We start from the raw sequence: 23,947 nt of genomic DNA, 5'->3' as shown, positions 1-23,947 counted from the left end.
CATTAGTCTAAATTGAGTACAAGCCTGGCACACATGGCATTTGTACAATTCATAGCATATGCTCCCATAGTCTTTCATAGTGCTTACAGTGGTCTCATACACTAAACATGGCTGCCACCAGATCCATTGATAACTTACAGCATGCTGTATACTTATTGCAGAGGGAGCTACTTAAGCCCCGCCTCTACCGGGGCGCTCGCTTCGAGTCTTCTCTGCTGACAGCGGGTAACGCTACCGGCATCTCTCCTCAGAACCTGTCAAAGGAAAATTCAGAGACATTAGTTTTACAGAAAAGGACAACAGAATTCCATAGTTATAGAAAAGACTTACCGAACCAAAGTTATCTCTGAAGTCGTTTTTCAGTCAGCTGTGTTCGTTCGTAACCGCAGCATCTTCTGTCAGAGGTTCCCTCCCAGCCGCAGCATCTTCAAGGCAGCATTCATCGTTCGCAGTCGCAGTACCTTCATTCAGAGGTTTCCTCAGCAGTCGCCGCATCTTCAGAAGGTATTTTTCCTCAGCTTTCCAAAAACCAGCAGACAAATAAGGTATTTAATTAACAAATGAACTTAATAGAAAAATAAGAAAGCAGAAGTTTAAATAAGTTTACGTACCTGAAGTTTCTTCAAGTTTTCACCGATCAGTTATTACTACGCTCTACCCTAAAGGCTGCAGTTACTCTGCATAGGCAAACGTATGCTTGTTAAACGTTTCTACATTCCGAGTAACGTTGCAGTCAATCCGCAGCCATTAACCTCTCCTAATTCCGAGAACTTGCAAGAAAAAGGGAAAATATTAGAAAGAGAGATCTCTCCAATTTAGGGACTATTCAAAATCTAAAAGACTATAGTATTATCTCCAGATACTTACCCAAGAAAAATTCTGGAAAGCAAAGACATTATAAAGGCAAGAGTCTATAGAACACCTCAGTCTTCCAAGTTCAAAGTTTCTTCATTCCAACGCGTCCCTGTAGAATAACAGGATGGAGAGCTCCACAAAACATAAACACAGGTGAGAAGGGAGGGATTACCAAAAGCACAAAATTATACAGTAATTTCTCAGAAATCAGGTAGTATAGCAATTCTATTGGTATTGTTGTTTACACAGAAAAGGAATCTTAAAGTGCCCAGGTAACCAGTCCACAGGCTGAGAAGGCATTACACTCCCGAGGAGTCCAGGTACGCGTTACATTACCTGTGAACTGCCATAAGAATTAATACGCTGATCTCATTGCTACACTGCATTAGCGACTCCCGGTCTGGGGGTTGCCCATAACGTCCGAAGGATGAGAGAGCTAGCAGTGACACACTACAGTGGCCGACTGGGAACGGGCCACAGAACTGAGGCTCATGCAAAGCGCCAGCTCCAAATACACAGTGTACTGAGGTGAAACACCAGGACTGAGACGATTGCCCCCGCTGCGCAGCGGGAAGATGCCCTTAAGCTGCAGCCTCATTCTAGCCAGAAGGCTGGGGAGAAACACACGATTCGTTGCCCAATCCTTCAGAACTCACCTAGATTCAGTCAAAAGCGGCGAGGGGAAGGTACGACAGCATATGTCTGTTGGGCTAGCAGTGCTAAAGAGGTGCTGCTTCTGAGTGAGACAGCAAGGTGTACTGTGGAAAAACTAAGCCAGTGAGAAGCAGGTGTGGTGTCCTTCTGGGTAGGGGAGACCCTGGAATTAAAACCACCCCTTGGGGCACGCAGTAGAAGAGGAGGTGGCGTTCAGTGCACAGCGAGAGGAAGGGGTGACTGGAAAGTTGCAACCTGGAAGGCCTGGGACGCATGCTGTAAGCGGGACATGGTGGCCATGAGACTGGAGGACTAATGCGGTAAGGAGAGGGGGCTAACGAAGGGCCGACGAGTCCAGCGCAGAGGGGGTGGTAAGGCCAGTGAATAAGCTGCACCCTGGGATAGCCTGGGGGAACAGAGCCCATTATGACAGTCTACACAGGTTGCAACCCCCTCTAGGAAGCAAAGAGGAGACTGGGAGAAGAGAGCACGCATCACTTCGTGGACACAGGTCCAACAGGGCCACCCCATTGACCTAAGCAGGCATCTTCAGTCACCAAAAAGGGCCGGAGGTGGAGGCACATGGCAAACTTGTCAGGCACATGGACCTGCGAGATAAAGGGTGGAGCCCGGAGTAGACGCAAAGCAGTCAATAATTTCCAGAAGTCCCAATGGAATTGTAGACCGGTATGGTCCTGCCCTAAGAACAATAACAATACTAGCGGCCAGCAGGGAGACAGCTGGGAAGGAGGACACGGAGGACACAGAGAACAAGTGAAGCCACTGAAGTCTCTAGAACGGAAACCGGTGGAGCAGGTACCGGATGGCCACAATCTCAGTAAACCCCTAGGGGAAAGGGGGTGCCAGGCTCTACAGAACTGATGGCAGGAAAAGGCAACAAAGCAAAGGGCAAACAGACCACCATGGAAGCCTTTGCAAAGAGTCCTGAGGGCACTGTGGAGGACATAAACAAACATAACCAAATGGGACAGATCAAGGGCCACAAGGAGGCTGCAGATCAAGGAAACCAGCAGATCCTAAATGCCATCACAGCATCACAGGCCACTATAGAATCCAAGATTGATGAAGTCAGGATAGATGTGAGCCTGTTGCGGCAAGATGTATGTGGGCTGGCAGAGCACACATGCCAACTGGAAGCACAGGTGCAGGAGAACACCACAGAGAGCAAACAGATGTCCAAAGAAGTAGACATTTTACGGCAGAAAGTGAAGTTGTTGGAGGACAGAGCGGAAGATGCTGAGGGAAGGGTGCAGCATAATAACATAAGGATTGTGGGCCTACTGCAGGGAACAGAGGGATCCGACCCCACCAATTATAGAGAAAACCTACTGCTGCAGGAGCTGGGTGCTGGAAACCTGACTCAGGGGTTCACTATAGAGCGCGCACACTGCTCCTTGTTAAGGAGGCTGCCACCAGGAGCCCTGGTGAGGCCTATAATTGCAAAGGTCCTCAATTATAAGGACAGAGAGAAGATTCTAGCATTCTCCAGGAATGGGGGCGACATACAGAGAGCCTCTGTGAAACCAGCTGTATACCCGGATTACACCTTTCAGGTACAAAAAAGCTGTGCACAATTTATTGCCACGAAAGTGAGACTGAAAAAAGCTGGTATGAAATATATGCTAATCTACCCTGCCAAGTTGAAGGTCCTCCACAACGGTAAGGCCTTGTTCTTTGAGACGCCATCTGACTCACAAGACTGGATGGGCAATGGGAAGATCCCACCACTCGAGGAGTGAGCACAGGAGAGAATGATGAACAGAAAGCCTGGCTGCTGTGACGGGACATCTTGAACGATTGGAAGACTTAGATGGTAGGGGATGTGCCATGCCATACCACTGTGGAATAAAAGAGACAAGAAGAGTGATATCATTCTGTAGCTACAAGATGTGGCATATAGCAGGAGCAACAAGAACTAGACACAAGAAAGGAGACCCCCTACTGCCCCATATCCTTTTCACAGGGTACGCTATTGTACCCACCAGTTGGACACCAGGAGCCCCGGATTTGACTGGGGGTTCGCGGAGCGGAAGCGGGATGAGTCTAAGCATGCATGGCATTGCTGGACAGTTACAGTTGGGGAAAGTTTTTTTATATGTTGGGAGGGGAGAGGGAACACAGGAGGGAAGTGAAGGGAGGGGGGAAGCCTGTCAAAATTGTACACGCTAAACACTGTACCGGTCGGATTAGAGGGTGGTCCAAAGGTCACAGCATAATGTTAGGAACTAGCGCATGATGGCTGAAGGGGTGAGAATTATAACATGGAATGTTCAAGGTCTTAATAACTATCTCAAACGTCATAGGGTGTTTATGTATTTAAGAAGGCATACAATTGGAATAGCGCTATTGCCGGAAACGCACTTAAATGCACATAAATATAAAAAAAAATGTGTCAGCCCATGGGGGGGCGATGGTGTGTTCCACATATTCAACATATGCAAGAGGAGTCCTAATATGGGTGAATCCCGCTATCCCATTCAAAGTACTGAACACTAAGGCTGATGGTGAGGATAGGATGGCTATATTACATGGTATGCTTGAGAATCGGGATGTATGCATAGTAAACACCTACGCGCCTAATCATGATGCCACTGTCTTTTTTTCGATCATTGTATGCAAGACTGGACCCATACAGGGTAGGAGTCATGATATGGGGCGGGGATTCCAATTAAACCCTGAATCCAATGAAGGATAGGTCTGACACAAAGCATAAAAGACCAACCACATCAGCCAAGGTCTTGAACACACTCTTGAACCATTGTCAGCTGGTAGACATATGGAGGACACTACACAGGTATAGAAGAGAATTCTCACATCACTCTGCCCTCACAAAGTTCACACAAGGCTTAATTAATTGTTCACGGAGGTAGAACATGTGTGGGAATTTACAGAGGCTGAATATCAGGCTAGGGTTTTGGCGGATCACGCTCTCTTTTTAACAGTATGGAGGGTGTCGCCCCTGGACCGCCCATACCCACTTGGAGATTGAGAAGCAAATCATTGCAGGATAAAGCATTTAATTAACATATTTAAAAAAGCATGGTTGATTTCATGGAAGTAAATGAGGGTAGTGTAAAACATGTGGGTACAATTTGGGAAACATATAAAGTGGTTATTAGAGGAGAGATGATAACCACTGCAAGGGGTGGGGGGGCTGCAGAAAGCCATCAATAAAGACTTACAGGATACGAAAAGTAAATTATTGGAACTGGAACGGCAGGGTGATGCTAGGGAGGAACATGTGGAGGAAATAATCAGATTGAGGCAGGCGTGTATAACTCAAAGGGATAGGCTGGGTAAGTTTAGTTACGTGAGATATCTTGAAAGAAGTCACGCGCAAGGGGGTAAACTAGGGTGAATGTTAGCCTGGCTATATAAAAATAGGAATGTAATATCTCTGATACATTCCGTAAATGCAGACCGGGAGGAGATGAACACACAAGCAGGTATCAATAAAGTTATTTCAGAATATTACAAGGAGTTATACACTGACCCACAACTAGAGAGGGAGGAGGAGCTACACAACACCTTAGAACTTATTACCCTGCCAAGACTAGAGGAACAACAAAGTAATGTGCTAGAGGAGCCCATAACCCCAGAGGAGGTTATGGCCACCATAAGACCATTACCCTCAGGCAAAGCACCAGGTACAGACGAGCTAACAGGAGAGTTCTATAAGGCTTATATAGATACGTTGGCGCCACTACTAGCAAAGGTTTACAATGAAGCATATGAACTGGGAATCCTCCCAGGAAGTATGCATGAGGCTGTGATAATTCCACTCCTCAAACCAAACAAGGAAGAAACAGACCGTAGTTCTTATAGACCCTTGTCTTTACTAAATCAGGATAGTACGATACATACGGCGCTCCTGGCAAGTCGGCTTAGGACAGTGATACCGACCTTAGTCAATCAAGATCAGACAGCATATATTCCTGGGAGAAGTATTGCTGGGAATTTGTGGCGAGTGCATCGTGTCATCCATCGCACGAGAGACAGGGCTGATCAAAGCGCTGTGGACCCACTGGATGCTACCAAGGCATTTGACTCTGTACACTGGGACTGGTTATATGCTACCATGGTTAAGATGGGAATAGGTCTGAATCATATGAAAAGGGTGACATTAATGTGCACTCAACCTATGGCTAGGGTTAGGACTGGCTTGACGTTTTCTGACAAGTGGGAACTGGATAAAGGGATGAGACAGGGGTGCCCGCTGTCCCCAATGCTATACATATTAGCAGCGAAACCCATTGCGGCGCTTCTGAGACAGGAATATAGTGATGCTGGCATAGAAATAGATGGGGTGTGGCACATAGTGTCAATGTACGAAGATGATATGTTGCTTTACCTGAGTAACCCGGAGGTGAACCTGCCATACGTACTGGAGGTGTTGGACAACTTCGGTACACTGAAGGGGATCTGAATAAAAAGGGGCAAGTCATGTCTATTCCGGCTGGCGGGGATGGCGACTCTTAGAGAAGCTGAACTGCCGGTTCTGCCCTTTATCATGGAGTGAGGACTCTTTCAGATATCTAGGGCTGAACATACATCATGATCCTAATCGTGAACATAAAGCTAACACAGTTCAGGCTAAGGAGGGCTTGTTCAAATCAATGGAGTTTTGGAGCAAGCTACCCCTGTCGATGGCAGGGAGAGCGGCGCTTTTAAAAATGGTGGCGTTTCAGAGACTAATACACTGCTTCGGAGATGTCCCATATAATATCCCCAAAATATTCTTCATAGAACTAGACAAGGCATGCAGGGGCTTCCTGTGGCAGGGGAGTAGGCAGCGAGTTGCACTTCATGTATTACAGAGGCCCTACGCGCAGGGAGGATTGAAGATCCCGAATTTTGAATTATACTTTCTGGCATGCCATCTACAGTATGTAGTGTAATGGATGGCAGATGACCCTACCGGAGATACGATTCTGCTACAACCAGCATTAAAAAAACTATTTCTCAGAGATTTAATCTGGACTTCACTGAGGGAACAATATAGCCACCCCCATTTAGTGAAATGAGGAATGCAGATATGGAGGAGGACCTGCTGAACCATGGGACTGGGACACCCTTAGCTGCGGTAATGGCGGATATGCACGGATATAGAACGAGAGTAAGGGTACATTGGGAGGCCAGCAGGATCGCAACGATAGGCGATTTGGGGGCAAAAACAGGTTGCTGAATTTTTCTGAACTAAGAGAGGCCACGAATATACATGAAGGGCAGTTTCTCCTACACAGGACTATGATAAGTACAATTAAAGGTAGGTGGCCAGTCGTCACAGGAAACTATAGAGTGTGAAGACACAGAAACACTTAAACATTTCAGAGGGGGGACACGCCATTTCCAGAATTTATGGAGTAATGATTGATCGCACCTCGAGAGCTCAATTTAAATGTAAGGGAAGATGGGAGGAAGAATTGGAGAGACCATTTGAGGACAAATAATGGCAAAGTATAGCCTTATTTCACAAAAAGGTCTCTTGAAACACCAGGCTACAGCTAATCCAACTCTACATCACACAACGGGCATATCTATCACCGGCTGCAATAGCGAAATTTAAAGGGCCGAGTAAGCAGGCATGTCCCAAATGCAATGAAGAGAATGCAGGATTGATACATATGTTTTGGGAATGTGGGGTGTTGGAGGGCTTTTGGAAGAGGGTGGCGAGTAAAGTAGCTCAAGGGGTATTAATCTGAATATCCAATCCCCGAAAGCTTGTATGCTGGGCCTGTTTAAGAAAAGCATGAAGCAGAAGTCCCTTGTAAATATTAAAAACCTAATTTACATATTAGCTAAGCATAGCATAGCCATGTTTTGGAAAGCTACCAAGGAGCCCAGTATAGACAGATGGTGGGAAGACCTGAGAAAATGGACAGCGGCAGAAATGGGAGTGTGGGAAAAAGCGCTGGGGGAACAGAATCAGGAAGTGGGAACAGACATTCTCCAATGGACATTCTCCAATGCCCTGACAGTGACATTGTTCAGTCAAAATGAGAGTGATGGCACAACCCAAGATACACTAGATGGAACCGGGGAAAGTGTGATAGAATAATAATATAGGTAGAACAATATACAGGCAGTTGGAGGGGGGAAGGCTTTGGGGAATTATAAGGGGAACAGTACAAAGCAGATTTGAAGTGCATGATTAATGCCAGTATTGATTGTTGTTGTTTGTTACTGTTGTACGAAAATACCAATAAAGACAATTTTTTTCAAAAGGTGCGGCAAGCAGGTGGCAGGTGCAAGGGTAAGTGCAGACAGCAGGTGTCCAAAAGTACAGGTAGGGGGACTGTAGGGTTTCAGATGCAGATAATTGCAAGGGTTGCCGGGAGGCAGTGCGGATGTGCAACTGGGCAGGTACGGACCTGGGCCCGAAATCAGAGGGTAGCCAGGTGACCAGTGCAGTATCAGACATGAAATCAGCAGGAAATCACCTAATGTTTCCCTTCACAGTGAGCATCAAACTCCTGGGACCACAGGCCATCTTATGATGATGACCCTTGTGGTATTGGGATAGATTCAGAAAACACCAGCAATTTTATGGTGGGTTTATAAAGACTTGAAAAAACAAAACACCTTCCACCTGAAATGTGAAAACAGAATAAGCCATAACAGTCGCAAATGAGTGCAGTATCACCCAGTAGCCATCACAAAGTTCACCTTCAGTTCAGAATTGCTACAACCATATCAAACTACACTGTCTCGACTGGTTACAACTCGTCCAAAGTCCTGCCCGCCGAACCCAGCATCGACCTGGCTATTCAGCCCCTCTGGAGCCCTGACCTGGGCATACCAGACTACAGCTCACCCCGAGTCCACCCTCTAACTCAATTGGCCTTGAAAAAGACTTAGGTTGAAAGACGCATCGGCTGTTTGCACTTAACCATTTTGAATACTTGGCAATCATTGCCACAAAGATGTTTTCTTTATCTTTGATCAAACCAAAAAATTTACAAAAAATAAAAAATAACATGCACCGACAATCCCTTGTCTCGACCATGATTAGAAACCACCAGCATAATTGCAACCTCGTTGACTAATATATCCAACCAGCGCCCACACTGATCCACGGATTTGTCACCCCTAACGATCAAACTACACTGCACTGATGGATCCTAAACGGGGTTGAAGCATTAATGTAGTTGTCTGCATCTTTGAGAGCTGTCTGTCTTTCGTTGAAAATAGGCATTAAGCTCTGAGCCTGCGGCCCATTAATGCATAAGGTAATGCTCCCGGGGCCCACAGTTACAAGCCCGTTAGACCGGGGAACTAATGGTGTTTTTTTTTCGGCTTGGAGACGAGTGCATTTCGCTGCCGAAAAAAAAGCACTAAAAATGCCTGCCGTGGACAGTAAAATATAGTCCGTTTTCTGTTTCTGTGGCACCTCTGGTAAACAAAGAAAATGCCCGCCACAGAAGGGGAGAAGGGAAAACATGTAGTCCCTTCTCCCTTTCCATGGTGGTGCGCCGGGTACTAATGTCCCAAAAGACAGAGAACATTTTCTGGAGCAAAAGACTTGCATTTGAGCTAATTTGCATGGACAGAGTACATTGCTCATGTTACTCAGAAATGAACTTACAATCAGGGCTACTAGGTGATGCTATGTCATGTGTGACTTAGTTGAATTGGCGTATTGTATAAATGTAATACTAATTTACCATCCAAAAAATTGATGGGTGTTTCAGCTCATCATCATTTGTGTTTTGCAGAACATTTTTCATTTCGTGGCATTTTTTTAAAAAACATTTTTAATTTTTTTTTTCCCTTGGAGCCTTCTCTGTAAGTTTAATAGCCTTACTGAATGTTGTGTTTGTGGGACCATCTTGTGTTTAGCAGAATATTTTTAATTTCACTGTATTTCTCATTAATCTTACTGAAACCAATGCGTTTTGTGCAATATTTTTATTTTCCCACTCTGGCTTTCATTTTATTGCGTCCCTCTACTGCACATGACGTGCACGTGCGTTTGTGTTGAGAGCTGCAGATGTCTTTGTGTTTTTCTCCTACTGCTCCTTAAGTGTGTGCATGCATTTTGTGTCTTGGCCTGAAAAAGAGAATATCTGGAGTTTGTCTCGCATTCAGCCTACGTGTGTGCCAAACGTCTGCAAATAGAGAATTTGGGGAATTTGTGGACTGAAATGCATTTTTCATCCTCTTTGGAAAGCCCAATGCAAAAACTCTTTCCCCCCTTACCGCTAACTCCCAATCATTTGAGGCATGAAAACATTACCGAAACATTATGAATGGAAATAAAAGATAAAGATGGTCATTCATAGAATTTAGCGCACAAGTGGCGCACGCAGCTGGCGCACAGAGTGCGCGTACGGCAGTCTGCACCAGCCGCGTGCACCAAAACCCATTTCGGCGCACAGCGTATTCATGGATTCATACATCCATAAGCAGCCGTGGTGCAGAGTGGCGCAGCGACCCTGCAGCAGCGCCAGTTATGCCCCCAACCCCGCCCCGTGCGCCAAAAACATCGAACAAATCCAGTACATGGCGCAAAGGCCAGTGAACTAGCATACAGCCCCCCAACCATTCCCCGCGTACCCCTCGGAATACACGTACCACGCTCGCACCAGCGAAATCACGTGTAAAACTCCCCACGCACCCCTCGGAATACACGTACCCTGCTCGCGCCAGAGAAATCGCGTGTGAAACTCCACACGCACCCCCGGAATACACGTACCCCGCTCGCACCAGGCCAATCCCGTGTGAAACTCCACACGCACCCCCGGAATACACGTACCCCGCTTGCGCTAGGCCAATTGTGTGTGAAACTCCACGCGCACCACCGGAATACACGTACCCTGCTTGCGCCAGGCCAATCGCGTGTAAAACTCCCTGCACACCCCTCCGAATACGTGTACCCCGCTCGCGTCAGCGAAATCACGTGTAAAACTGCCCAGGCACCCCTCCGAATACGTGTACTCCGCTCGCGTCAGGTAAAATGCGTGGAAAAAGTCCCCCTTGTGGTGTGGGCTGCCTGCGGGTCATGGTCATGGTGGATGGGCTGCCTGCGGGGCATTGGGAGGGTGGATGGGCTGCCTGCGGGTCAGGGACTGTGGTGATGGGCTGCCTGCGGGGCATGGTCATGGTGGATGGGCTGCCTGCGCGGCATGGACTGGGGTGATGGGCTGCCTGCGGGGCATGGTATGGGGTGATGGTCTCCCTGCGGGGCATGGTATGGGGTGATGGGCTGCCTACAGGTCAGGGACTGGGGTGATGGGCTGCCTGTGGGACATGGTCATGGTGGATGGGCTGCCTGCGGGGCATGGACTGGGGTGATGGTCTGCCTGCAGGGCATGGTATGGGGTGATGGTCTGCCTGCGAGGCATGGTATTGGGTGATGGGCTGCCTGCGGGCATGGTATGGGGTGATGGGCTGTCTGCGGGTCATGGTCATGGTGGATGGGCTGCCTGCAGGGCATGGAGAGGGTGGATGGGCTGTCTGCGGGTCATGGACTGGGGTGATGGGCTGCCTGCGGGTCATGGATTGGGGTGATGGGCTGCCTGCGGGTCAGGGACTGGGGTGATGGGCTGCCTGCGGGTCATGGTCATGGTGGATGGGCTGCCTGCGGGGCATGGGGAGGGTGGATGTGCTGCCTGCACGTATTCCGGAGGTGCGCGGGGTGTTTCACATGCAATTTCACTGGCGTGAGCGGGGTACGTGTATTCCGGGGGTGCGCGTGGAGTTTCACATGCAAATTTGCTGGCGCGAGCGGGGTACGTGTATTCCGAGGGGTGCGTGTAAAGTTTTACACGTGATTTTGCTGGCGCGAGCAGGGTACGTGTATTCCGAGAGGTGTGTGTGAAGTTTTACACGCGGTTTCGCTGGCGCGAGCGGGGTACCTCTATTCCGAGGGGTGCGTGTGAAGTTTTACATGCAATTTTTCTGGTGCGAGCAGGGTATGTGTATTCCGGGGGTGCGCGGGGAGTTTTGCATGTGATTTGGCAGTGTGTGCCCTCCCGGGTGTGCCCCCCTCCCCATGCCCCACAGGCAGCCAACACCACAGGGGACCACCCCACATCCCTGGGCATGCCCCGCAGGCTGCCCGTCACCCCAGTCCATGCCCCGTAGGCAGCCCATCACCCCTGGGCATGCCACGCAGGCGGCCATCACCCCTGGGCATGCCCTGCAGGCAGGCCACATGGCACCATGCACGAGGGAGCCCTGACACATGTTCCCCACCCCACCCCCATTGACGGGCACCTGCCAGCAGGCCCCGACTCATGTCCCCCCACCCCCCATTGACAGGCACCTGTCAGTAGGCCCTGACTCATGTCTCCCAACCCACCCCCATTGATGGGCGCCTGCCAGCAACCCCGACTCATGTACCCCCTCCGCCCGCCCACCCCCATTGATGGGCACCTGCCAGCAGGCCTGACACATGGCCCACCAAACAACATTTCCTAACAAAACAGACCCATGGCCCTAATGCCAACCCAAATCCCCCCTACCCTTCAGTACAAGCACGCAACCATCCACTGCACTCACTCCCAAATTACCCATGCCATGAGAGTCTTAAAAGAACCACCATGGCCATGCATAAATGCACAACAGAGCCACACAGTGGCAACACATGACTGAGGCAATGTTCATTGAGACATGCACAAAACCAATGATAGTACACAGCACCAATCATGAAGTTAAAAGAAATGTATTAAAAAACATAATGAAATAACATAATGAAAATCAAACTTGCAAATTAATAAATAATGAAAGTTATTACCAAAAAAAAGGAAAATCCAATGAAAAACAAAAATCCACGACATACAAAAAGTGGTCCATCGCCAAAGTCAATATTAAATAAATAATAAAAATAATAGAAAACCATTGATCCATGGGAATTGTAAAAAAAAGTATGTACAAGTCTTGAACTATATACAATGCAAGTCCAAAGGGTGCATGATCCCCAAACAAAAGGAAACCTACAAAAAAGTCTTATGAATAAAAAACTATATACATAAAGTGGAGCAAAGTCCATGAACTCCCAAAAAATGATAAAAGAAAGGAAACCTAACCCTAAAGAACTATGTACAGAGGCGGCGGGCAAGTCCCATGGCTCATTTAGTGATGTTCCGGGCCAGGCCATCATCGAACTCCACATCGATGTTCCGGAGGCGGGCCTGTTCCCTGGCCTCGGGGTCTCGCAGGGATGCAGTCATGGAATCCCTCAACTCCCTGCAAGTTTCCTCGAGGCCATACGCCCGCCTCAAAGCCCGGTGAATGGAGTTCTCGCCCTGACCATCCTGAACTGTGCCCTCTCTGCCCGCCGCCTCACTGCATCTTTTTGCCGGCCCAACCGCTGCCAAACGGAAGACACTCCCAGTCTGTGGTCCTCATGCCTCTCGGTCGATGCCTGCCCCCGGGGTTTTGATGGCCCCGAGCCGTGATGCCTCCCACGCTGAGCCTGCTGCTGCCTCTTACGCAACTGCCTCTGCCACCACGACTGCATCTGGGCTGATGGAATCCCCCAGCACCGTCATGCACGTGCCCTGACCGATGATGCCGGCACATCCTCCATCTGCTGGGGTCCAGTTGGTGGGGTGGCCACCCCTGCTGGACCACCGACTCACGACTGCAGCAGGGATGGGATCTCCACCAGGCTGGCTGCGTTGGTTGTGGAAGGTCCACAGGGAGCCCTGGTGGCATCTGGGCCGGAAGACAGCATGGAGAACGACTAGCGTATAGTGTGCACAGCAGAGGAGAGGGCCGCAAGAGTGGCTGACACATGGAGGAAACCCCCAACCCGGTCCCTCCCAACTGGGCCATGTTAGCACACAGCTATTTGTGATGACGTGCATGGTCCCCCAAGGAAGCACGCACATCATCACGAATGTCACGTGTGGGCAATGCGACACCAATCAGGACGGACTCAATACGGTCACGGGTCCCCTCGTCCGCAGGTAGAGGAGTGCCAGATGACATGGACCTCGCCCCTACCTGGGGACGGGCCTGGGACAGGGCATCCCTGCTGGTGCATGGTGATGCAGTCACAGTGTCAGGGACAGTGACATGCACAGGCCCCTCCGCGGCGACCTGTGCTGCCTCCTACCCCTGGACTGCACCACTTGCACCAGTGGTACCACCCCCACCAGGCCCCATGTGCCGCTCTGTAGCGGCCTCCTCCTCCTCTGTACACACCACCAACCCGGATGGCTCTGCACGTCTTCTGCTGTCGCAGGCCCCTGTGGGGGCTTACTCACCCCTTCCGCTGCAGCCGTAGTGGCGGACGCGGCACCAGTACCCTCGCTCCCGGATGATGGAATTTCCTGGGAGGGTAACTGGGCCTTGCGTCGCCGGCCGGTGGAGGCATCCCTGCCACTTTCCTCCACAGCGCCGTCTCCGCCCTCTTCTTCACTCGCCGCTGTGTAAAGGGAGACATTGAACACAAGCATCAGGGTACTGTACAATAGTCCCCTAGACAGAAAGCAATAGCACATGAGTGGCACTGTCAAACGTCACTTCCATCATGTCTCCCAACAACACATGGGTCAGTGCAAGCAACACACATGCAGGAACCGGCATGGCACATGCAACAAACATTTGCATCCATGTCCACGGCACCGTAGAAACATCCAATGGTGGGCTGAAACTAACATGTCATCATGGGACATGCTGATCACATGCACACGCATCCCCGGATGGTCATGCATCTGGCCCCCTATACCCACAGACACAGTGGATACAAGGATGAGTAGGCTGTATGAGTGAATCAACACATTGTCACGGACATGTGTCTTGCATCCATGGCGCACACACTACTCAGACACACGGACATGTACATCATGCATGTCCATGACAGCAGCACACATCTCTCACACCCCAAACATGTCAAAGTACAGACACAGGCATGCATACATGTGTGCATTCCGCATGCTGCTCCGCATGATGCATTGTAAAACATACACCATCCATGTGGGTCACGCCTGATTGTACTCACATGCAGCACCATCATGTCCCAGCACACACACATCCAAACATGACCCATGTCATACATGCAGCCAAGTAGCTAAATACCAGCACACTGCAACATGCACTGTTTTAAACGTGAACGCATGGCCACTTACCGCTCGACTCCAGACGGGACTGCATCCTGAGGATCTGGTGGTGAAGTACTGGGCATATGAGCTCCAGGACCCTCATCTGCTGGATGGGCCCCACTGCATCTGCTGCATCCAAGAGGCGCCGGGCCTTCTTGAGGGTCCTGGACTTGTAGTCCTCCCAGCGCTACTGGATGTATTTGATGTTGCGGGGTGCCACCCCCTCCGTGTTGATGGCACCCACTATGTCCTTCCAGATCTTCTTCCATACTTCCTTGTAGGCACGCGATGGTGTGAAGAGGGCATCATAATGCCCCAGAACTTGCTCCACCAGGATACCAACTTCCTTTTCACTGAAGCTGGTAGCCCTCTGCCTCTGCTTGGGGGTTGCCACTGGTGCTGGAAGGTGTTTTGTCGGACATGGCAACCCTGAGGCAGGTGTGGGTGGGCAACTGGGTCCTGGAGCTGGGCTGTGGAGTGATGGAACACCAGTCAGGAGTCTTCTGTTCCAGCAGGGGTGGTCACAGCAACTGGACCCCTGCAGATGGCAGATGTGCAGGCACCAAATGGAAGGGCATGGTGGCAGCAGGCAGGCAGCAGCAGATGGCTCGTGGGAGGCTACTCGGGGCTCTGGGGGGCAGTAATTCGGCCTTCTGGGCAGGAGCGTGGTCTTCCGTGTGTTGTTGCGTGGCCAGCTTGATACGGAGTGATTTGGCACGTGAAAAACAGCACGTTTGCGTGAATTCCGAGGAAAGGCCCTTAGCGCGTAAGCACGTAGGTGACGTAACGTGCATGCGGGTGTTTCCCTCGGCACGGGTTGAAGGTCCCACGTGGGTTTCCATCGCTCTGTACGTGCTTTTCGTGGAAAGAGGTGCATGTGTTTTCCAGACGTTGGGGTTCACACGCGATAACTTCACAGCGGCTACAGTGCGTACTTTTTATTTTGGCGGGGGTGTTGGCTACGTGTTCTTCTTCTACACCCACAGCAGACGATGAGTCGTGCACGCTATTGTTCCCACTGCGGGTGTCCCTGTTTGTCGCGTACCCCTTTTTTTCGGTCATACTAGCCTGCGTGTTGACCACATACGCATTTTTTGTGTTCCTGGCTGCTACAGCTTGCTGCGTGTGTTTTTTTACACACGCGTGGGCTACAGGGGTTGCGTATCTCTTTTTCTTGCTATTTTGGGATGCCTGAGCGTTGCGTGACCCGTCATTTTTCCTAAGGGGCCACAGGCAGCCTTGCAGGAGCACAGGGGTGCTGTTTGCATCACGTTCCTTGCCCCCCACCCAGGTTTCCCAGGACAATTGTTGTGTGCACCTCCCATTGGTACTAGTACATCTGTGCCATGGTGGTTGGGAGGCCACATAAGGTGAGGGCCGCCTCAGTTGTACGGCCTCCATGTGCCCTTTCCCCTCACATGTGCAGCACCTGTGCATGTGGTTGGGGATGTGGGGGCACCACCATGTCCACCGGTACACCCCGCTGTCTTGCTACATTGTGCAGGACACATGCTGTCACAATGATCCTGCACACTATTGGAGGTGCATACAGTAGCTGCCCGCCAGAGCAGTCAAGGGACCAGAAGCATGACTTGAGCACTCCAATTGTGCCCTCAACTATGGGCCAGGTTGCAATATGGGCTGCGTTGTATCTTACCAGGGGTGGGGTGGTGGTGTTCCGTATTGGCGTCATCACGTGGTTGTTCAGAGGGTAGTTACTGTCCCCTGGGGAGGTGACAATGGTTGTCATTAGTTTGATTTGTGTATTTGTCTGTGTGTGACATGCATGCATGTGCACAGGCATTTGTACTCACAAATGAGCCATGTGTCGCCATGCTTCCCAGCTTCCAGGTCCCGGCTCAGGGCGGACATTCTGTACATGAAAATGTCATGGGTGGACCGAGGATAGTTAGCATAGACTGAGGTGTTGATCCCCTGTGCATCGCATACAACCTGCACATTGATGGAATGACAGTGCTTGCGGTTGAGGTGGATATTCTCCATGGCCCTATGTGGACGTAGGTGCAATCTAGGGCACCAAGCACTTTGGGGAAGTGTGGCACCCTGTAAAAGTCCTGGACCATGGCCTGCCTTTCTGCGGGTGTTCTGGGCATGTTTATGTGCCTGCGGACTGAGGGTCGCCCAGTCATGATTGCCAACACCTGGTGTAGGCAGTGTGACTGTGTGGGCTGTGAGACCCCTCCCCCACTATGGCAGTGGTCCGCTGAAATGACCCAGTGGCCATGAAATGCATTTTCCAAGGGTCTCAGTGCTTGGGAGCACCGGGTGGGTGATGTGAGGTCATCCTCCCACTCCTAGACCAGGTCTAGGATGATATGAGGTGGAAACCTATACCTGCCATAGACCTGGTCATCAGGCATCCCAATAAGGCTGGTCCTGGGCAAAAGAAATGCGGGGCCTGCCTATTCTCCTCCTCCTGCGGTGTCCCATGATCAGTGCTGCGAGTAATGGAACATTCATCATAGCTGTATACGTTTTTGTTGTTTGCGCACACTTTTATTATGTGCGGCGACGCTACCGCCTGACTTCATGTGGCGGATGTGTTTAGGCTTGTGCGTGTCTTTTGCCGTGCGCGGGTTTCCACTATTCGATTCCATGAATACGTGTAGTTTGCGTGCGTGTGGGTGTTCCGTGTACTTCCCAGCAATACTTCCCCAGTTACGCCCTTATTTTCATGTGTTGTTCCCCATTTTGCGTGTTCCATCCCCTTTTTGGTGTGAGCGCTGACGTTGTGCGCTTTCGCTGTGCATGTCGCGCACAGCGTTCGGGATGTTGCAGTGACGTGTACGCCTGTGTGCACCACGCACAGATTTTGCGCACATCCCGGGGCTCCGACCGCCCCTTTGTTCTTTCAACAAGACACTTGCTCTGTAGGAGCACCATTTTTTGCTGCAACATAATATATTTAACCCACGAAGAAGAAAGCTAAAATACAAGAAAATGCTTTTACTTTCCCATAAAGCGTTTACTTTTACATGGCACCTAGTGCATGCTCATGTTAAACCTGCTCTGTTATAACCAGGTTTGCAATTGAGATGCTTAACTTATGAAGACAACCTTATTTAAATCCTACAAAATGAAAAAACATTTAATTTACTAACTCGGTTTGTCTATTTACTTTACTCACTAGTAAAGCAACGTTTTTATTTCACCATTAAAACGCCAAAACATGTATTATTTATTACCACTATGTGCTCGGGAGGTGTAATTGTCGCTTGTAATAATGACCATTCCCCAATTTATGGCCCGAAGCTTTGCCTCGGACAATAACTTGGTAGCGAGTCATATCCTGCGATAATGACCCCTCCCTTGGTCTATAAGACTATATTAGCACATGGAGATCATTATTGACCTTTCCTCAGCCAATCGGAATGTTCAGTGTACAGTCAATGACTACTGGTATTAACTCCATTCTGAGCATTCTTAACACGACAAAGAGAAAGCTAAAACGTGGGTAAATGTTTTTACTTTCTTTTAGAGAAATGTTTTACTTTTACATAATATGATATGGCATTTATAACGCAATTATAACGCGCCTATACACAAGTGTTTCATGACATCTAATGCACGTTCATCTTGACCCGTTCCAGTATAAACCAGTTTGCAAATTAAATGCTTAGTTGCTAGTAGTTGCGAATGTATTGGCCAGCCAGCATACTAATAACATAATAACAATGGTTCTGAAAAGTGGACCTTTTCTGCACTGGTACGGGTGTGTTTTATTTTCCTATTAGAAGAAAAACGATACTGTTAAGGTTTATGCTTTTCCGTTTGTTTTGGCATGGGCAGTATGTATAATAATCATGTCTGTCTGTTTGAAATATAAGAGCGTGAAGAAAAAAAGGTCCTCTTCCTCCTCTCCTGCCAGCAGTTTTCTCAAATAATATGTCAACTCTGCTCTCTTTATACAAATGAGGCTGGCAGATATGTCGTTCTAATGCTCTGTCAACAGCCTCATTTGTTTGCGATTTTCACCAGCTGGTGTGTTCAGCTGCAAGCCTGTTGAATTTCTCGTGCCCGCGGTATTTTCTTGATGGCAAACGTGGTTCTGAATATTTGGTTACATTTCCATGTCCTTAATGGAAAGGCGACAGTGAAGGTGGCTGGAGACTTTGAAGGTAGTACAGAATTGAATAATCCGCTCTTGCGTGCTAAGCAAAAAAATGTGTTTAAATCAAGTGCCAAACTGTATCATAAGTTTGTTAACTTGCTTTCTATTTGTTTTTTTTTAGGGAAGCATCTACATAACTAATATGATGCATAATGTAGATAAATGACAACACCCATTGCGCCTTTAAAATATTGTGATTGCAATTTATGAGCGAATGATGTATATTACTGTTAATAATTGAATTTTTAATATATTTGTAAAGTTGAACTGTCAACTAAATCAAATTAAAAAATAATAATAATAATCCGCTTTAAAAGTGAGCCTACACACCTCACTACCCTCTGTTACCTTTTTATTATATGCACTTTTCTTGTCACAAAACCATTGATGTCCAAGATACAGTCAAAGGGGTTTGATATGATATGGCATTCATAACGCGCCAATACACAAGTTTTTCAAGGCGCGAAATGCATGGACTGCATTTCATAGTCCATACAAGGGTTCTTTCAGTCCATCGAAATTGTTGGCAATAACAAAAGTCCTCTAAAATGCTGTGCACGCTTTATAGGTAGACATTGATATTCCATTGTTTAATAGCATAGGTCTCTTTAATTCCACCTGGTAGGCAACAGACTATCTTTAATGTCAGAGCAGGTTATTTGGCCATGTTCGGTCTCGGTAGAGGGCCTCTCAGATCTTTTTGTGCATTTCTAGGAATTTGGGGTGTCATCCTACATTACCCAGGGTAATCCAAGCATGAGCCCCTTTCTAACTGTGCTTAGAGAGGCAAGGCTTCACCTCACTGATGATGCCCGACTCGGCTGAAACACGTGTCTGGGGTTGCTGTTGGTACTCTTGTTCAGAGGAGAATTGCCTAGCATTTCAGTGCTGGACTGCCTAAATGGGTGGGACCAAACTGATATGCAAATGGCTATTCGATGCAGGTTTCCTGTGACTCATTTGTTACTAGATCACATATTCTTCACTGTGTGATTTGCATCTCTATTAATTCATAAATGACATTTAGTGTTATATTCATTATTGAAGCATGTACTTCAAAATCAGATATTTTGTTGCTATCGTTTTTCTCACTTTATTATACAGTATCCCTCCCAATGGACCAACACAACATATATATATATATATATATATATATATATATATATATATATATATATATATATATATATATATATATATATATATATATATATATATATATATATATATATATATATATATATATATATATATAGTGCTATGTATGAAGTGTGTTCATTTATGTTAGCACCCTGTGGGGGGAGCCAACCAATCAGGAGACTAGGAATGCTGGCTGATACTGCCGATCTAGCCCGCGTTCCAAGCCACCTGATGGCCGGGTCACCCGCCAGCCATGTTCCCCCCACCCTCCGTTCCCTTTTTTTTCCAATCCTGCCTTCCCCACTTGCCTCATTGCAGCTGCTGCTGCCACTCATTCTGCTGTGCCCCATTTGGTCACAATGGAAATGGAAGAGGGTCTCCATACAGGGCCCTTCCTTCCTTTTCCATGGTGGCCATGTTTGTATAGTATTTTCTTTCCGTAAGGCGAACCATTCATGGAAGAAAAAAAAATACTTTAAATTAGCCCCGTTCCAGCCCATGGGACAGGTGCTAATAGCATTAACCACCCGTTCCAAAGGCTGGAACGAGTGGTAACGTCCAGAGGCCCTCGTTAAACTCTGGCCCTCTGGCCCCCGGGGCCGTTACCATCCGTTCCAGCCTTTGGAAAGGATGGTTAGCAGTTAATTATGATACATAAAGTGCAATATTGAACATAGGATGATATACTTAATAAATGAACCACAACTATACATACGTTCTAAAATCCCTATAATGCATACATTTCTCTTGCAAACAAATGTAGACTTTGCACTCTCAATATTACATGTAACTACGGCAGGTAGACTCACTTCACATTCTGTGTCATCCTTTGTGGTTATTCCTCGTAAACTATTACATATAATTGCTGCTTTTTCGGACAGATAGATTACTTTCTATTCTGTGCTTCCCTCCATGATACGATAGGTTATTCATAACATGCTTAATACTCAGAGGTTTCTAAGCGCAGACCCAGGGATAGAACCTGTGGTGTTCCGTGTAGTCTTGCTTCCAAGGCGAGCACGTTGCCCCTGAGCTATCCTCCTGAGACATGCACATGTTTCAGTCTGCTTGTAGCTTCAAATGCTCATACATTCATCAGGTGTCCCTTTGTGTAAGGGATAGGAGCTGATTTGTTAGTGTGAGCTATATTGAAATCCGACGCGGTCTTTTGCAACAAGCCTTCTGCCCATCTCTCCGTGCCTCACTGCTGTCAAATCACTGTGTGTTTGCTTTTTCAAGTTTCCACACTTCTACGTTCATTTGGACTGAACTAGCTGTTCATTTGGACTGAACTAGCTGTGACGTTTAGTTAACGTTACCGTATACTTGAACATACACGGTCACTTACTGTTTTTTTTTTGCTTTCTTTATTTTATAGCGTTACCTGTGGCTCCGCCCCCTGCCCATCACACTTGCTATATGAGGCACATGCACGCGCCCGGTGGCTCAGAAAATATCGCAGTGACAACAACTATTGAGTTTTATATATTGTAGCTTAACAATTGAACACGTGCAGTGAATGCTGTAACCTTGTAGCATTACCTTGATTGCAAAAGGACTATTTTCAGTGAACTAACCACTCGTTTCTTGTTATTTAGCATTTGTAAACGTGCGGTGAAAGCTCTGGTGTGGTAACTACTTTGATTGCAATAAAGCAATAGGATTGTTTTTCGATAACCAAGCAATCATTTATCGTTCTTCAAGCACCTTATTAAAAACAATTACCACACAACCTTCTTACTAAGTTGTGCTTTGAATGGTAGTAGTGTAATTTCGTTCATTTCCCCATGGTAGGTGAACTCCGCAGTGGGAGGAGCATTTCCTAGCCCTTCAAGGACAACAGTGCGATTAAACCCACTGCGAAACTTTTAACTAACTACCCTCCTGTGCCGTCATCATCCACTGAAATGGAGAGGCCTGCTGCTGTATCTACCAACATATCTACTGGGGCCGTTGTTACCACCGCCTGCATACATGATTGTAACAAATCTGATCCATTGCTAGTCAGCGATGGCGCCCTGGAAAACCTCCTTTCACACTCCTTACAGGAGATACATTCTTATTCCTTACGTGAATATGGTGACCTACATTTTTCAAATTTGAAAACGGATGCAAATAAGGTGGGTTTTCCAGTGCGCAGATCGTTGTCATTAAATTCGTTAATTGTGGAAAAGGACCCGACTTCTGATGTCTCTGGCCGTTATGGCCGAACTGGAAATAAGAATCAGATTATCACTCGGTCCTCCTAGCACACCCATTGCTTTTCAATCTATAAATGTGGATGAGATTAGTTCATATTCAAAAGAATGCCCTTACGTTAAGCCTCCCAAACCCACTCTTTCATCTGTATTGTTTAAAAATGGAGCTTGCAATAAATGTTCTTCTAGTTCTCTTAGGTCTGACTCCCGGTGTAAATATATTTTTCTTGCTAAAGAACAGTTAAACATTGTGTTAACATTTTCTCAAAGGCAACATCTATTTACTTTCAAAGATGCATACCCTTATTCTGTCTGTCAGCAGGGGAATCTATTTAACATTTATTCCCTAGCTTAATGTTTAAAAAAGTAAAAATTAAGCTTCCTAAGTAGTTTCCATATATTTTACATTGATACTTCTTTTTCTCCTCGGTACGATTGCCTTAGGACCTGCACCGGGATCCGCGCTGTTTCCCTTGTTCTCACTGTTTTTAAGGCCTGCGATCAGGACGTCATCGCGCATAGTTGCGATGACATCATACATCACCTGAAAACGGCATGCGGACATTTTGGGAGTGTGTATTGGGGCATAAGTCCTTATTTTAGGTTATTGTATTCGGCAGCCATTGACTTCAATCTGCAATTAGTTCGGTAGCCATTTTTTAGTATGCATTTTTTCAATTTAAATGATCTTTAATTTTGTAGATTACAATTTAATGCTGAGTATTATTTTGTGGCATTATATTAGTGTAATTCTCTTGCACGTCTCCTCCTACGTCTAGTTTTTACCCCAAAATTATCTCGGTGAAAGGGTAATTCTTCCATTGAAAGTTTTTGGGTAAAATAGCTAAGATAAGTGGAAAGGGTTCAGCGTTCTGGGGCAAAGGAGGTAAGAAGGAAAGGGCAAGAGAAAAGGGAGAAAAACAGTATAGAGGATTCTTTGTAGGATAATTTTACATTATTTCTAGAGAATATGTTCAGACCAAAATAAATGTAATACATATAGGAATAGCATGTAAATGAGGCATTAAAGCAAATGAAGCATTTTAAAACAAAGTTCCGAATGTTATAACCAATAGGCCATCTCATGTTCTGAGTTAAGGCTGGAGTGGCATGTGTGCAGGGCACAGATCCATTTTGCTTCTCTTCTTCGTAGCAATGGTTCTCTATTTCCTCCTCTTTCTTGTTTGTCCTCTCTTTCTGGGCCCAAAAATGTAATATTTTTGATATCTCACAGTTGGTGTTCTTGACTGTAGTGTATTGCCTTGGGGTTTCTGGTGTCTCCATTTTTGATAGCTCTCAGATGCTCTTGAAGGCGAATTTTCAGTGCTCATATGGTGCTTCCAACATATTTTTTTCCACAAATACAAATTATTGCATAAATTGCATATCTTGTATTGCAGTTGATATATTGTTTGATATTTTGATTTCTTCCTTTGGGTAACTTTATTTTTCATATTCCATTTTCAATTTGGGTACAGGTTGTACAATTTCCACATCTATGGGGTTCCTGTTGGTGCCGGCACTTTTAGGAACGGACTAAGTCTCTCAGATGCTCTTGAAGGCGAATTTTCAGTGCTCTTATGGTGCGTCCAACATATTTTTTTCCACAAATACAAATTATCGCATAAATTACATATCTTGTGTTGCAGTTGATATATTGTTTGATATTTTGATTTCTTCCTTTGGGTAACGTTATTTTTCATATTCCTTTTTCAATTTGTGTACAGATTGTACAATTTCCACATCTATGGGTTCCTCTTGGTGCCAGCACATTTAGGAACTGACTTAGTCTGTCCGTTTTTTCTTCTCTGAGGTAGCGTGGGCTAATTTTCTGTTTCAAAGTTGGTGCTTTTCGATAGATCATCTTTGGTTTATCTTCTATGGTTTGTTTAATT

The 23,947-nt window shown here is 47.1% G+C and overlaps 1 protein-coding gene across 8 annotated transcripts in view; it reads left to right on the top strand.

Moving 5' to 3' along the window:
- Positions 1-23,947, top strand: part of HOPX (HOP homeobox) — a 282,218-nt gene that overhangs the window by 168,365 nt on the left and 89,906 nt on the right. Inside the window, exon 3 of one of the 8 annotated variants that reach the window (XR_011280429.1) lies at positions 23,531-23,635. The exons of the other annotated variants lie outside the window; for them this stretch is intronic. The gene's annotated coding sequence lies outside the window, so the exon portion shown is untranslated. The remainder of the gene's footprint in view (positions 1-23,530; positions 23,636-23,947) is intronic. 8 annotated transcript variants of the gene reach the window in all.

This window comes from Ambystoma mexicanum, chromosome 6p (assembly GCF_040938575.1).
Source record: "Ambystoma mexicanum isolate Mex_15411 chromosome 6p, UKY_AmexF1_1, whole genome shotgun sequence".
In the NCBI taxonomy this organism is placed as follows: Eukaryota; Metazoa; Chordata; class Amphibia; order Caudata; family Ambystomatidae; genus Ambystoma; species Ambystoma mexicanum.
This window is presented reverse-complemented; position numbering and strand designations above follow the sequence as displayed.